The 12,433-nt window shown below is 47.2% G+C and overlaps 7 non-coding genes across 7 annotated transcripts; all 7 read right to left on the bottom strand.

Moving 5' to 3' along the window:
• Window positions 1-2,657: 2,657 nt before the first annotated feature.
• TRNAP-UGG (transfer RNA proline (anticodon UGG)) lies at window positions 2,658-2,729 on the bottom strand. Its single transcript has one exon. It is a non-coding gene; the product is annotated as a tRNA-Pro (tRNA).
• Window positions 2,730-4,036: 1,307 nt separating this feature from the next.
• Window positions 4,037-4,109, bottom strand: TRNAV-CAC (transfer RNA valine (anticodon CAC)). The gene has a single exon. It is a non-coding gene; the product is annotated as a tRNA-Val (tRNA).
• A 2,254-nt stretch (window positions 4,110-6,363) lies between these two features.
• On the bottom strand, window positions 6,364-6,435 carry TRNAP-UGG (transfer RNA proline (anticodon UGG)). The gene has a single exon. It is a non-coding gene; the product is annotated as a tRNA-Pro (tRNA).
• A 1,314-nt stretch (window positions 6,436-7,749) lies between these two features.
• TRNAV-CAC (transfer RNA valine (anticodon CAC)) lies at window positions 7,750-7,822 on the bottom strand. The gene has a single exon. It is a non-coding gene; the product is annotated as a tRNA-Val (tRNA).
• Window positions 7,823-8,242: 420 nt separating this feature from the next.
• TRNAP-UGG (transfer RNA proline (anticodon UGG)) lies at window positions 8,243-8,314 on the bottom strand. Its single transcript has one exon. It is a non-coding gene; the product is annotated as a tRNA-Pro (tRNA).
• A 1,789-nt stretch (window positions 8,315-10,103) lies between these two features.
• TRNAP-UGG (transfer RNA proline (anticodon UGG)) lies at window positions 10,104-10,175 on the bottom strand. The gene has a single exon. It is a non-coding gene; the product is annotated as a tRNA-Pro (tRNA).
• A 1,315-nt stretch (window positions 10,176-11,490) lies between these two features.
• On the bottom strand, window positions 11,491-11,565 carry TRNAV-CAC (transfer RNA valine (anticodon CAC)). The gene has a single exon. It is a non-coding gene; the product is annotated as a tRNA-Val (tRNA).
• Window positions 11,566-12,433: the final 868 nt, after the last annotated feature.

Raw genomic sequence — 12,433 nt, 5'->3', positions numbered from 1 at the left:
TTTCTTTGGTACACTAACCTATGTAACTAATATGGACCATTTCAGAGGACGGAGCGGACCCAACTGTGATCCCAGAGACCCAAATACCCAGCAGTAGGGAAAATAAATCCTCTCTGTGCTCTGCAACATTACATACACAAAATGCAAGCGCGTGCATTTTTTTATTGGCCCCATATACAGAATACATGTGAGGATGCTTGCCTTCCCAGTGTATTTCTCAAGCTCTTGAGAGCATATGCTATTTCCATGGGAACGCAAATAAGTTCATACTTTACATTTGTGTGTGACAAAAGGGGAAAAAAACTATTTTGTGTAAAATGCCAGCAGAGAGTGTTTCTGCCCGGTCTCGAACCGGGGACCTTTATAACCACTACACTACAGAAACAGCTGCTTGCTCACCTTTGTAGGGACTGGGAGAACAGGTGCAAAGGGCAGTGCAAGTGGACCTGCTTAAAGACTAATCAAATGCCTTGCGCCTGAAGCTCACACAATCCAGCCTAAAACATACGTCCTATCAAGCATGCGCACATATACAAGTATGCCAGCTGAGGGCCTATGCAGCGTACAGAGGGAAGGACATATTTCCACTTTGAGATCGGACGGCCAAAACTCACAAGCAAATCAAGGAATGTTACTGAGAGCTAACAGAGAACACAAAGTGCTTGTCGCAAGGACATGGCACGCAAAGAGGTTCAGGAAGTGAATTGTTCATCGACTACTGCTTACCGAGAAAACCAGAGAGTCTGTCCAATGAAAATAACATTGAAAAAACAAAAAAAAGGAGCTCAAGTTAACCACCTTGATTGGGCTCGAAATCCCGGGACCTCTCGCACCCAAAGCGAGAATCATACCCCTAGACCAACGAGCCACGGTCCTTTGAGCATTTGACGGAATTGTCCTCAGCGTTTGCACCCCCCTTAGGATTCGAGGCCAAGAATGCCTATTCCTGAAGTTTGTTCCTGCCGCTGAAAGCCTTGTCGGTGTATGAGCCAAATGAATGCCCCAGTCGGCACGCTCTGACTGTCTTCACAGGTCTCCTCCTCATCCCGAAGGTTGGTGGCCCATTGACATCAGGGTGGAAGGTGCTTGCGATACACTGTTCCTTCCTTCCTTCCTTCCTTCCTTTATTCCTCTTATGCTGTTTATGTAATAAGAGGGGACGATACACAGAAGAGAGAAAGTGGCCCAACACACTAGACTAGCAGTCTTCTGATCAATCTGCAGCTGGCAAGGTGGGGGAGAGCCTTTATTTTGCACCTGCTGGGATCTGCATTGGCAGAAGCTCTGAGGGCTGGGCCTTTCCTTTTGCCTGTAAAAACAAAAAGCAGCCCTCCTCCCTCCAGCCCTGAGAGCATGGGCGTGACACTGGAAAAAGCAGCATCTCCCCTTTGGTAAAGATGACCATTGCACAGCTGCTCACTCAGAGCTCGATCGTGCTCGATCAGGCGAGATATATTTAGGTCACCAGCAAAGTCTGTTCTCTTTTCTTGCGTAGGGTGAGCATTCACAGAGCCCAGCTTCGTTGACAAGAGTGCAAAAGGTGTATACTAAAAGCTTTCTGCTTTACTTGAGCGCCATGGCCGTTATTATATTTTGGCTGCTCCAAGCAATCTCTGTCCAGCCGATGCAAATTTCCAGCTCAAATTTTCCCAGCACTCAAAAAGTCCCTCCTCCCGCCAGCTCTGCTTTCAGGAAGTTCAGCAGAAGCAGTCCAACTTCTGTTCCCACTTCAGAGGAAAAGCTTTCTCGGGCCAGAGAAAGCCAGGGAATCACTGTACCGGCAAGTGCATTTCTTACAACTGGTAATCCCTCAGAACACAGAAATGAAGAAGCTGTATATGAAAATGTATTATTTCTTTGGTACACTAACCTATGTAACTAATATGGACCATTTCAGAGGACGGAGCGGACCCAACTGTGATCCCAGAGACCCAAATACCCAGCAGTAGGGAAAATAAATCCTCTCTGTGCTCTGCAACATTACATACACAAAATGCAAGCGCGTGCATTTTTTTATTGGCCCCATATACAGAATACATGTGAGGATGCTTGCCTTCCCAGTGTATTTCTCAAGCTCTTGAGAGCATATGCTATTTCCATGGGAACGCAAATAAGTTCATACTTTACATTTGTGTGTGACAAAAGGGGAAAAAAACTATTTTGTGTAAAATGCCAGCAGAGAGTGTTTCTGCCCGGTCTCGAACCGGGGACCTTTATAACCACTACACTACAGAAACAGCTGCTTGCTCACCTTTGTAGGGACTGGGAGAACAGGTGCAAAGGGCAGTGCAAGTGGACCTGCTTAAAGACTAATCAAATGCCTTGCGCCTGAAGCTCACACAATCCAGCCTAAAACATACGTCCTATCAAGCATGCGCACATATACAAGTATGCCAGCTGAGGGCCTATGCAGCGTACAGAGGGAAGGACATATTTCCACTTTGAGATCGGACGGCCAAAACTCACAAGCAAATCAAGGAATGTTACTGAGAGCTAACAGAGAACACAAAGTGCTTGTCGCAAGGACATGGCACGCAAAGAGGTTCAGGAAGTGAATTGTTCATCGACTACTGCTTACCGAGAAAACCAGAGAGTCTGTCCAATGAAAATAACATTGAAAAAACAAAAAAAAGGAGCTCAAGTTAACCACCTTGATTGGGCTCGTCCGGGATTTGAACCCGGGACCTCTCGCACCCAAAGCGAGAATCATACCCCTAGACCAACGAGCCACGGTCCTTTGAGCATTTGACGGAATTGTCCTCAGCGTTTGCACCCCCCTTAGGATTCGAGGCCAAGAATGCCTATTCCTGAAGTTTGTTCCTGCCGCTGAAAGCCTTGTCGGTGTATGAGCCAAATGAATGCCCCAGTCGGCACGCTCTGACTGTCTTCACAGGTCTCCTCCTCATCCCGAAGGTTGGTGGCCCATTGACATCAGGGTGGAAGGTGCTTGCGATACACTGTTCCTTCCTTCCTTCCTTTATTCCTCTTATGCTGTTTATGTAATAAGAGGGGACGATACACAGAAGAGAGAAAGTGGCCCAACACACTAGACTAGCAGTCTTCTGATCAATCTGCAGCTGGCAAGGTGGGGGAGAGCCTTTATTTTGCACCTGCTGGGATCTGCATTGGCAGAAGCTCTGAGGGCTGGGCCTTTCCTTTTGCCTGTAAAAACAAAAAGCAGCCCTCCTCCCTCCAGCCCTGAGAGCATGGGCGTGACACTGGAAAAAGCAGCATCTCCCCTTTGGTAAAGATGACCATTGCACAGCTGCTCACTCAGAGCTCGATCGTGCTCGATCAGGCGAGATATATTTAGGTCACCAGCAAAGTCTGTTCTCTTTTCTTGCGTAGGGTGAGCATTCACAGAGCCCAGCTTCGTTGACAAGAGTGCAAAAGGTGTATACTAAAAGCTTTCTGCTTTACTTGAGCGCCATGGCCGTTATTATATTTTGGCTGCTCCAAGCAATCTCTGTCCAGCCGATGCAAATTTCCAGCTCAAATTTTCCCAGCACTCAAAAAGTCCCTCCTCCCGCCAGCTCTGCTTTCAGGAAGTTCAGCAGAAGCAGTCCAACTTCTGTTCCCACTTCAGAGGAAAAGCTTTCTCGGGCCAGAGAAAGCCAGGGAATCACTGTACCGGCAAGTGCATTTCTTACAACTGGTAATCCCTCAGAACACAGAAATGAAGAAGCTGTATATGAAAATGTATTATTTCTTTGGTACACTAACCTATGTAACTAATATGGACCATTTCAGAGGACGGAGCGGACCCAACTGTGATCCCAGAGACCCAAATACCCAGCAGTAGGGAAAATAAATCCTCTCTGTGCTCTGCAACATTACATACACAAAATGCAAGCGCGTGCATTTTTTTATTGGCCCCATATACAGAATACATGTGAGGATGCTTGCCTTCCCAGTGTATTTCTCAAGCTCTTGAGAGCATATGCTATTTCCATGGGAACGCAAATAAGTTCATACTTTACATTTGTGTGTGACAAAAGGGGAAAAAAACTATTTTGTGTAAAATGCCAGCAGAGAGTGTTTCTGCCCGGTCTCGAACCGGGGACCTTTCGCGTGTGAGGCGAACGTGATAACCACTACACTACAGAAACAGCTGCTTGCTCACCTTTGTAGGGACTGGGAGAACAGGTGCAAAGGGCAGTGCAAGTGGACCTGCTTAAAGACTAATCAAATGCCTTGCGCCTGAAGCTCACACAATCCAGCCTAAAACATACGTCCTATCAAGCATGCGCACATATACAAGTATGCCAGCTGAGGGCCTATGCAGCGTACAGAGGGAAGGACATATTTCCACTTTGAGATCGGACGGCCAAAACTCACAAGCAAATCAAGGAATGTTACTGAGAGCTAACAGAGAACACAAAGTGCTTGTTGCAAGGACATGGCACGCAAAGAGGTTCAGGAAGTGAATTGTTCATCGACTACTGCTTACCGAGAAAACCAGAGAGTCTGTCCAATGAAAATAACATTGAAAAAACAAAAAAAAGGAGCTCAAGTTAACCACCTTGATTGGGCTCGCACCCAAAGCGAGAATCATACCCCTAGACCAACGAGCCACGGTCCTTTGAGCATTTGACGGAATTGTCCTCAGCGTTTGCACCCCCCTTAGGATTCGAGGCCAAGAATGCCTATTCCTGAAGTTTGTTCCTGCCGCTGAAAGCCTTGTCGGTGTATGAGCCAAATGAATGCCCCAGTCGGCACGCTCTGACTGTCTTCACAGGTCTCCTCCTCATCCCGAAGGTTGGTGGCCCATTGACATCAGGGTGGAAGGTGCTTGCGATACACTGTTCCTTCCTTCCTTCCTTCCTTCCTTTATTCCTCTTATGCTGTTTATGTAATAAGAGGGGACGATACACAGAAGAGAGAAAGTGGCCCAACACACTAGACTAGCAGTCTTCTGATCAATCTGCAGCTGGCAAGGTGGGGGAGAGCCTTTATTTTGCACCTGCTGGGATCTGCATTGGCAGAAGCTCTGAGGGCTGGGCCTTTCCTTTTGCCTGTAAAAACAAAAAGCAGCCCTCCTCCCTCCAGCCCTGAGAGCATAGGCGTGACACTGGAAAAAGCAGCATCTCCCCTTTGGTAAAGATGACCATTGCACAGCTGCTCACTCAGAGCTCGATCGTGCTCGATCAGGCGAGATATATTTAGGTCACCAGCAAAGTCTGTTCTCTTTTCTTGCGTAGGGTGAGCATTCACAGAGCCCAGCTTCGTTGACAAGAGTGCAAAAGGTGTATACTAAAAGCTTTCTGCTTTACTTGAGCGCCATGGCCGTTATTATATTTTGGCTGCTCCAAGCAATCTCTGTCCAGCCGATGCAAATTTCCAGCTCAAATTTTCCCAGCACTCAAAAAGTCCCTCCTCCCGCCAGCTCTGCTTTCAGGAAGTTCAGCAGAAGCAGTCCAACTTCTGTTCCCACTTCAGAGGAAAAGCTTTCTCGGGCCAGAGAAAGCCAGGGAATCACTGTACCGGCAAGTGCATTTCTTACAACTGGTAATCCCTCAGAACACAGAAATGAAGAAGCTGTATATGAAAATGTATTATTTCTTTGGTACACTAACCTATGTAACTAATATGGACCATTTCAGAGGACGGAGCGGACCCAACTGTGATCCCAGAGACCCAAATACCCAGCAGTAGGGAAAATAAATCCTCTCTGTGCTCTGCAACATTACATACACAAAATGCAAGCGCGTGCATTTTTTTATTGGCCCCATATACAGAATACATGTGAGGATGCTTGCCTTCCCAGTGTATTTCTCAAGCTCTTGAGAGCATATGCTATTTCCATGGGAACGCAAATAAGTTCATACTTTACATTTGTGTGTGACAAAAGGGGAAAAAAACTATTTTGTGTAAAATGCCAGCAGAGAGTGTTTCTGCCCGGTCTCGAACCGGGGACCTTTATAACCACTACACTACAGAAACAGCTGCTTGCTCACCTTTGTAGGGACTGGGAGAACAGGTGCAAAGGGCAGTGCAAGTGGACCTGCTTAAAGACTAATCAAATGCCTTGCGCCTGAAGCTCACACAATCCAGCCTAAAACATACGTCCTATCAAGCATGCGCACATATACAAGTATGCCAGCTGAGGGCCTATGCAGCGTACAGAGGGAAGGACATATTTCCACTTTGAGATCGGACGGCCAAAACTCACAAGCAAATCAAGGAATGTTACTGAGAGCTAACAGAGAACACAAAGTGCTTGTCGCAAGGACATGGCACGCAAAGAGGTTCAGGAAGTGAATTGTTCATCGACTACTGCTTACCGAGAAAACCAGAGAGTCTGTCCAATGAAAATAACATTGAAAAAACAAAAAAAAGGAGCTCAAGTTAACCACTTTGATTGGGCTCGTCCGGGATTTGAACCCGGGACCTCTCGCACCCAAAGCGAGAATCATACCCCTAGACCAACGAGCCACGGTCCTTTGAGCATTTGACGGAATTGTCCTCAGCGTTTGCACCCCCCTTAGGATTCGAGGCCAAGAATGCCTATTCCTGAAGTTTGTTCCTGCCGCTGAAAGCCTTGTCGGTGTATGAGCCAAATGAATGCCCCAGTCGGCACGCTCTGACTGTCTTCACAGGTCTCCTCCTCATCCCGAAGGTTGGTGGCCCATTGACATCAGGGTGGAAGGTGCTTGCGATACACTGTTCCTTCCTTCCTTCCTTCCTTCCTTTATTCCTCTTATGCTGTTTATGTAATAAGAGGGGACGATACACAGAAGAGAGAAAGTGGCCCAACACACTAGACTAGCAGTCTTCTGATCAATCTGCAGCTGGCAAGGTGGGGGAGAGCCTTTATTTTGCACCTGCTGGGATCTGCATTGGCAGAAGCTCTGAGGGCTGGGCCTTTCCTTTTGCCTGTAAAAACAAAAAGCAGCCCTCCTCCCTCCAGCCCTGAGAGCATGGGCGTGACACTGGAAAAAGCAGCATCTCCCCTTTGGTAAAGATGACCATTGCACAGCTGCTCACTCAGAGCTCGATCGTGCTCGATCAGGCGAGATATATTTAGGTCACCAGCAAAGTCTGTTCTCTTTTCTTGCGTAGGGTGAGCATTCACAGAGCCCAGCTTCGTTGACAAGAGTGCAAAAGGTTTATACTAAAAGCTTTCTGCTTTACTTGAGCGCCATGGCCGTTATTATATTTTGGCTGCTCCAAGCAATCTCTGTCCAGCCGATGCAAATTTCCAGCTCAAATTTTCCCAGCACTCAAAAAGTCCCTCCTCCCGCCAGCTCTGCTTTCAGGAAGTTCAGCAGAAGCAGTCCAACTTCTGTTCCCACTTCAGAGGAAAAGCTTTCTCGGGCCAGAGAAAGCCAGGGAATCACTGTACCGGCAAGTGCATTTCTTACAACTGGTAATCCCTCAGAACACAGAAATGAAGAAGCTGTATATGAAAATGTATTATTTCTTTGGTACACTAACCTATGTAACTAATATGGACCATTTCAGAGGACGGAGCGGACCCAACTGTGATCCCAGAGACCCAAATACCCAGCAGTAGGGAAAATAAATCCTCTCTGTGCTCTGCAACATTACATACACAAAATGCAAGCGCGTGCATTTTTTTATTGGCCCCATATACAGAATACATGTGAGGGTGCTTGCCTTCCCAGTGTATTTCTCAAGCTCTTGAGAGCATATGCTATTTCCATGGGAACGCAAATAAGTTCATACTTTACATTTGTGTGTGACAAAAGGGGAAAAAACTATTTTGTGTAAAATGCTAGCAGAGAGTGTTTCTGCCCGGTCTCGAACCGGGGACCTTTCGCGTGTGAGGCGAACGTGATAACCACTACACTACAGAAACAGCTGCTTGCTCACCTTTGTAGGGACTGGGAGAACAGGTGCAAAGGGCAGTGCAAGTGGACCTGCTTAAAGACTAATCAAATGCCTTGCGCCTGAAGCTCACACAATCCAGCCTAAAACATACGTCCTATCAAGCATGCGCACATATACAAGTATGCCAGCTGAGGGCCTATGCAGCGTACAGAGGGAAGGACATATTTCCACTTTGAGATCGGACGGCCAAAACTCACAAGCAAATCAAGGAATGTTACTGAGAGCTAACAGAGAACACAAAGTGCTTGTCGCAAGGACATGGCACGCAAAGAGGTTCAGGAAGTGAATTGTTCATCGACTACTGCTTACCGAGAAAACCAGAGAGTCTGTCCAATGAAAATAACATTGAAAAAACAAAAAAAAGGAGCTCAAGTTAACCACCTTGATTGGGCTCGTCCGGGATTTGAACCCGGGACCTCTCGCACCCAAAGCGAGAATCATACCCCTAGACCAACGAGCCACGGTCCTTTGAGCATTTGACGGAATTGTCCTCAGCGTTTGCACCCCCCTTAGGATTCGAGGCCAAGAATGCCTATTCCTGAAGTTTGTTCCTGCCGCTGAAAGCCTTGTCGGTGTATGAGCCAAATGAATGCCCCAGTCGGCACGCTCTGACTGTCTTCACAGGTCTCCTCCTCATCCCGAAGGTTGGTGGCCCATTGACATCAGGGTGGAAGGTGCTTGCGATACACTGTTCCTTCCTTCCTTCCTTCCTTCCTTTATTCCTCTTATGCTGTTTATGTAATAAGAGGGGACGATACACAGAAGAGAGAAAGTGGCCCAACACACCAGACTAGCAGTCTTCTGATCAATCTGCAGCTGGCAAGGTGGGGGAGAGCCTTTATTTTGCACCTGCTGGGATCTGCATTGGCAGAAGCTCTGAGGGCTGGGCCTTTCCTTTTGCCTGTAAAAACAAAAAGCAGCCCTCCTCCCTCCAGCCCTGAGAGCATGGGCGTGACACTGGAAAAAGCAGCATCTCCCCTTTGGTAAAGATGACCATTGCACAGCTGCTCACTCAGAGCTCGATCGTGCTCGATCAGGCGAGATATATTTAGGTCACCAGCAAAGTCTGTTCTCTTTTCTTGCGTAGGGTGAGCATTCACAGAGCCCAGCTTCGTTGACAAGAGTGCAAAAGGTGTATACTAAAAGCTTTCTGCTTTACTTGAGCGCCATGGCCGTTATTATATTTTGGCTGCTCCAAGCAATCTCTGTCCAGCCGATGCAAATTTCCAGCTCAAATTTTCCCAGCACTCAAAAAGTCCCTCCTCCCGCCAGCTCTGCTTTCAGGAAGTTCAGCAGAAGCAGTCCAACTTCTGTTCCCACTTCAGAGGAAAAGCTTTCTCGGGCCAGAGAAAGCCAGGGAATCACTGTACCGGCAAGTGCATTTCTTACAACTGGTAATCCCTCAGAACACAGAAATGAAGAAGCTGTATATGAAAATGTATTATTTCTTTGGTACACTAACCTATGTAACTAATATGGACCATTTCAGAGGACGGAGCGGACCCAACTGTGATCCCAGAGACCCAAATACCCAGCAGTAGGGAAAATAAATCCTCTCTGTGCTCTGCAACATTACATACACAAAATGCAAGCGCATGCATTTTTTTATTGGCCCCATATACAGAATACATGTGAGGATGCTTGCCTTCCCAGTGTATTTCTCAAGCTCTTGAGAGCATATGCTATTTCCATGGGAACGCAAATAAGTTCATACTTTACATTTGTGTGTGACAAAAGGGGAAAAAAACTATTTTGTGTAAAATGCCAGCAGAGAGTGTTTCTGCACGGTCTCGAACCGGGGACCTTTATAACCACTACACTACAGAAACAGCTGCTTGCTCACCTTTGTAGGGACTGGGAGAACAGGTGCAAAGGGCAGTGCAAGTGGACCTGCTTAAAGACTAATCAAATGCCTTGCGCCTGAAGCTCACACAATCCAGCCTAAAACATACGTCCTATCAAGCATGCGCACATATACAAGTATGCCAGCTGAGGGCCTATGCAGCGTACAGAGGGAAGGACATATTTCCACTTTGAGATCGGACGGCCAAAACTCACAAGCAAATCAAGGAATGTTACTGAGAGCTAACAGAGAACACAAAGTGCTTGTCGCAAGGACATGGCACGCAAAGAGGTTCAGGAAGTGAATTGTTCATCGACTACTGCTTACCGAGAAAACCAGAGAGTCTGTCCAATGAAAATAACATTGAAAAAACAAAAAAAAGGAGCTCAAGTTAACCACCTTGATTGGGCTCGTCCGGGATTTGAACCCGGGCCCTCTCGCACCCAAAGCGAGAATCATACCCCTAGACCAACGAGCCACGGTCCTTTGAGCATTTGACGGAATTGTCCTCAGCGTTTGCACCCCCCTTAGGATTCGAGGCCAAGAATGCCTATTCCTGAAGTTTGTTCCTGCCGCTGAAAGCCTTGTCGGTGTATGAGCCAAATGAATGCCCCAGTCGGCACGCTCTGACTGTCTTCACAGGTCTCCTCCTCATCCCGAAGGTTGGTGGCCCATTGACATCAGGGTGGAAGGTGCTTGCGATACACTGTTCCTTCCTTCCTTCCTTCCTTCCTTTATTCCTCTTATGCTGTTTATGTAATAAGAGGGGACGATACACAGAAGAGAGAAAGTGGCCCAACACACTAGACTAGCAGTCTTCTGATCAATCTGCAGCTGGCAAGGTGGGGGAGAGCCTTTATTTTGCACCTGCTGGGATCTGCATTGGCAGAAGCTCTGAGGGCTGGGCCTTTCCTTTTGCCTGTAAAAACAAAAAGCAGCCCTCCTCCCTCCAGCCCTGAGAGCATGGGCGTGACACTGGAAAAAGCAGCATCTCCCCTTTGGTAAAGATGACCATTGCACAGCTGCTCACTCAGAGCTCGATCGTGCTCGATCAGGCGAGATATATTTAGGTCACCAGCAAAGTCTGTTCTCTTTTCTTGCGTAGGGTGAGCATTCACAGAGCCCAGCTTCGTTGACAAGAGTGCAAAAGGTGTATACTAAAAGCTTTCTGCTTTACTTGAGCGCCATGGCCGTTATTATATTTTGGCTGCTCCAAGCAATCTCTGTCCAGCCGATGCAAATTTCCAGCTCAAATTTTCCCAGCACTCAAAAAGTCCCTCCTCCCGCCAGCTCTGCTTTCAGGAAGTTCAGCAGAAGCAGTCCAACTTCTGTTCCCACTTCAGAGGAAAAGCTTTCTCGGGCCAGAGAAAGCCAGGGAATCACTGTACCGGCAAGTGCATTTCTTACAACTGGTAATCCCTCAGAACACAGAAATGAAGAAGCTGTATATGAAAATGTATTATTTCTTTGGTACACTAACCTATGTAACTAATATGGACCATTTCAGAGGACGGAGCGGACCCAACTGTGATCCCAGAGACCCAAATACCCAGCAGTAGGGAAAATAAATCCTCTCTGTGCTCTGCAACATTACATACACAAAATGCAAGCGCGTGCATTTTTTTATTGGCCCCATATACAGAATACATGTGAGGATGCTTGCCTTCCCAGTGTATTTCTCAAGCTCTTGAGAGCATATGCTATTTCCATGGGAACGCAAATAAGTTCATACTTTACATTTGTGTGTGACAAAAGGGGAAAAAAACTATTTTGTGTAAAATGCCAGCAGAGAGTGTTTCTGCCCGGTCTCGAACCGGGGGGACCTTTCGCGTGTGAGGCGAACGTGATAACCACTACACTACAGAAACAGCTGCTTGCTCACCTTTGTAGGGACTGGGAGAACAGGTGCAAAGGGCAGTGCAAGTGGACCTGCTTAAAGACTAATCAAATGCCTTGCGCCTGAAGCTCACACAATCCAGCCTAAAACATACGTCCTATCAAGCATGCGCACATATACAAGTATGCCAGCTGAGGGCCTATGCAGCGTACAGAGGGAAGGACATATTTCCACTTTGAGATCGGACGGCCAAAACTCACAAGCAAATCAAGGAATGTTACTGAGAGCTAACAGAGAACACAAAGTGCTTGTCGCAAGGACATGGCACGCAAAGAGGTTCAGGAAGTGAATTGTTCATCGACTACTGCTTACCGAGAAAACCAGAGAGTCTGTCCAATGAAAATAACATTGAAAAAACAAAAAAAAGGAGCTCAAGTTAACCACCTTGATTGGGCTCGTCCGGGATTTCTCGCACCCAAAGCGAGAATCATACCCCTAGACCAACGAGCCACGGTCCTTTGAGCATTTGACGGAATTGTCCTCAGCGTTTGCACCCCCCTTAGGATTCGAGGCCAAGAATGCCTATTCCTGAAGTTTGTTCCTGCCGCTGAAAGCCTTGTCGGTGTATGAGCCAAATGAATGCCCCAGTCGGCACACTCTGACTGTCTTCACAGGTCTCCTCCTCATCCCGAAGGTTGGTGGCCCATTGACATCAGGGTGGAAGGTGCTTGCGATACACTGTTCCTTCCTTCCTTCCTTCCTTCCTTTATTCCTCTTATGCTGTTTATGTAATAAGAGGGGACGATACACAGAAGAGAGAAAGTGGCCCAACACACTAGACTAGCAGTCTTCTGATCAATCTGCAGCTGGCAAGGTGGGGGAGAGCCTTTATTTTGCAC

This window comes from Ambystoma mexicanum, chromosome 2q (genome assembly GCF_040938575.1).
Source record: "Ambystoma mexicanum isolate Mex_15411 chromosome 2q, UKY_AmexF1_1, whole genome shotgun sequence".
Taxonomy (NCBI): domain Eukaryota; kingdom Metazoa; phylum Chordata; class Amphibia; order Caudata; family Ambystomatidae; genus Ambystoma; species Ambystoma mexicanum.
Note: the sequence above shows the minus strand (reverse complement) of the source record. Positions and strands in the feature narration are given on the sequence as shown.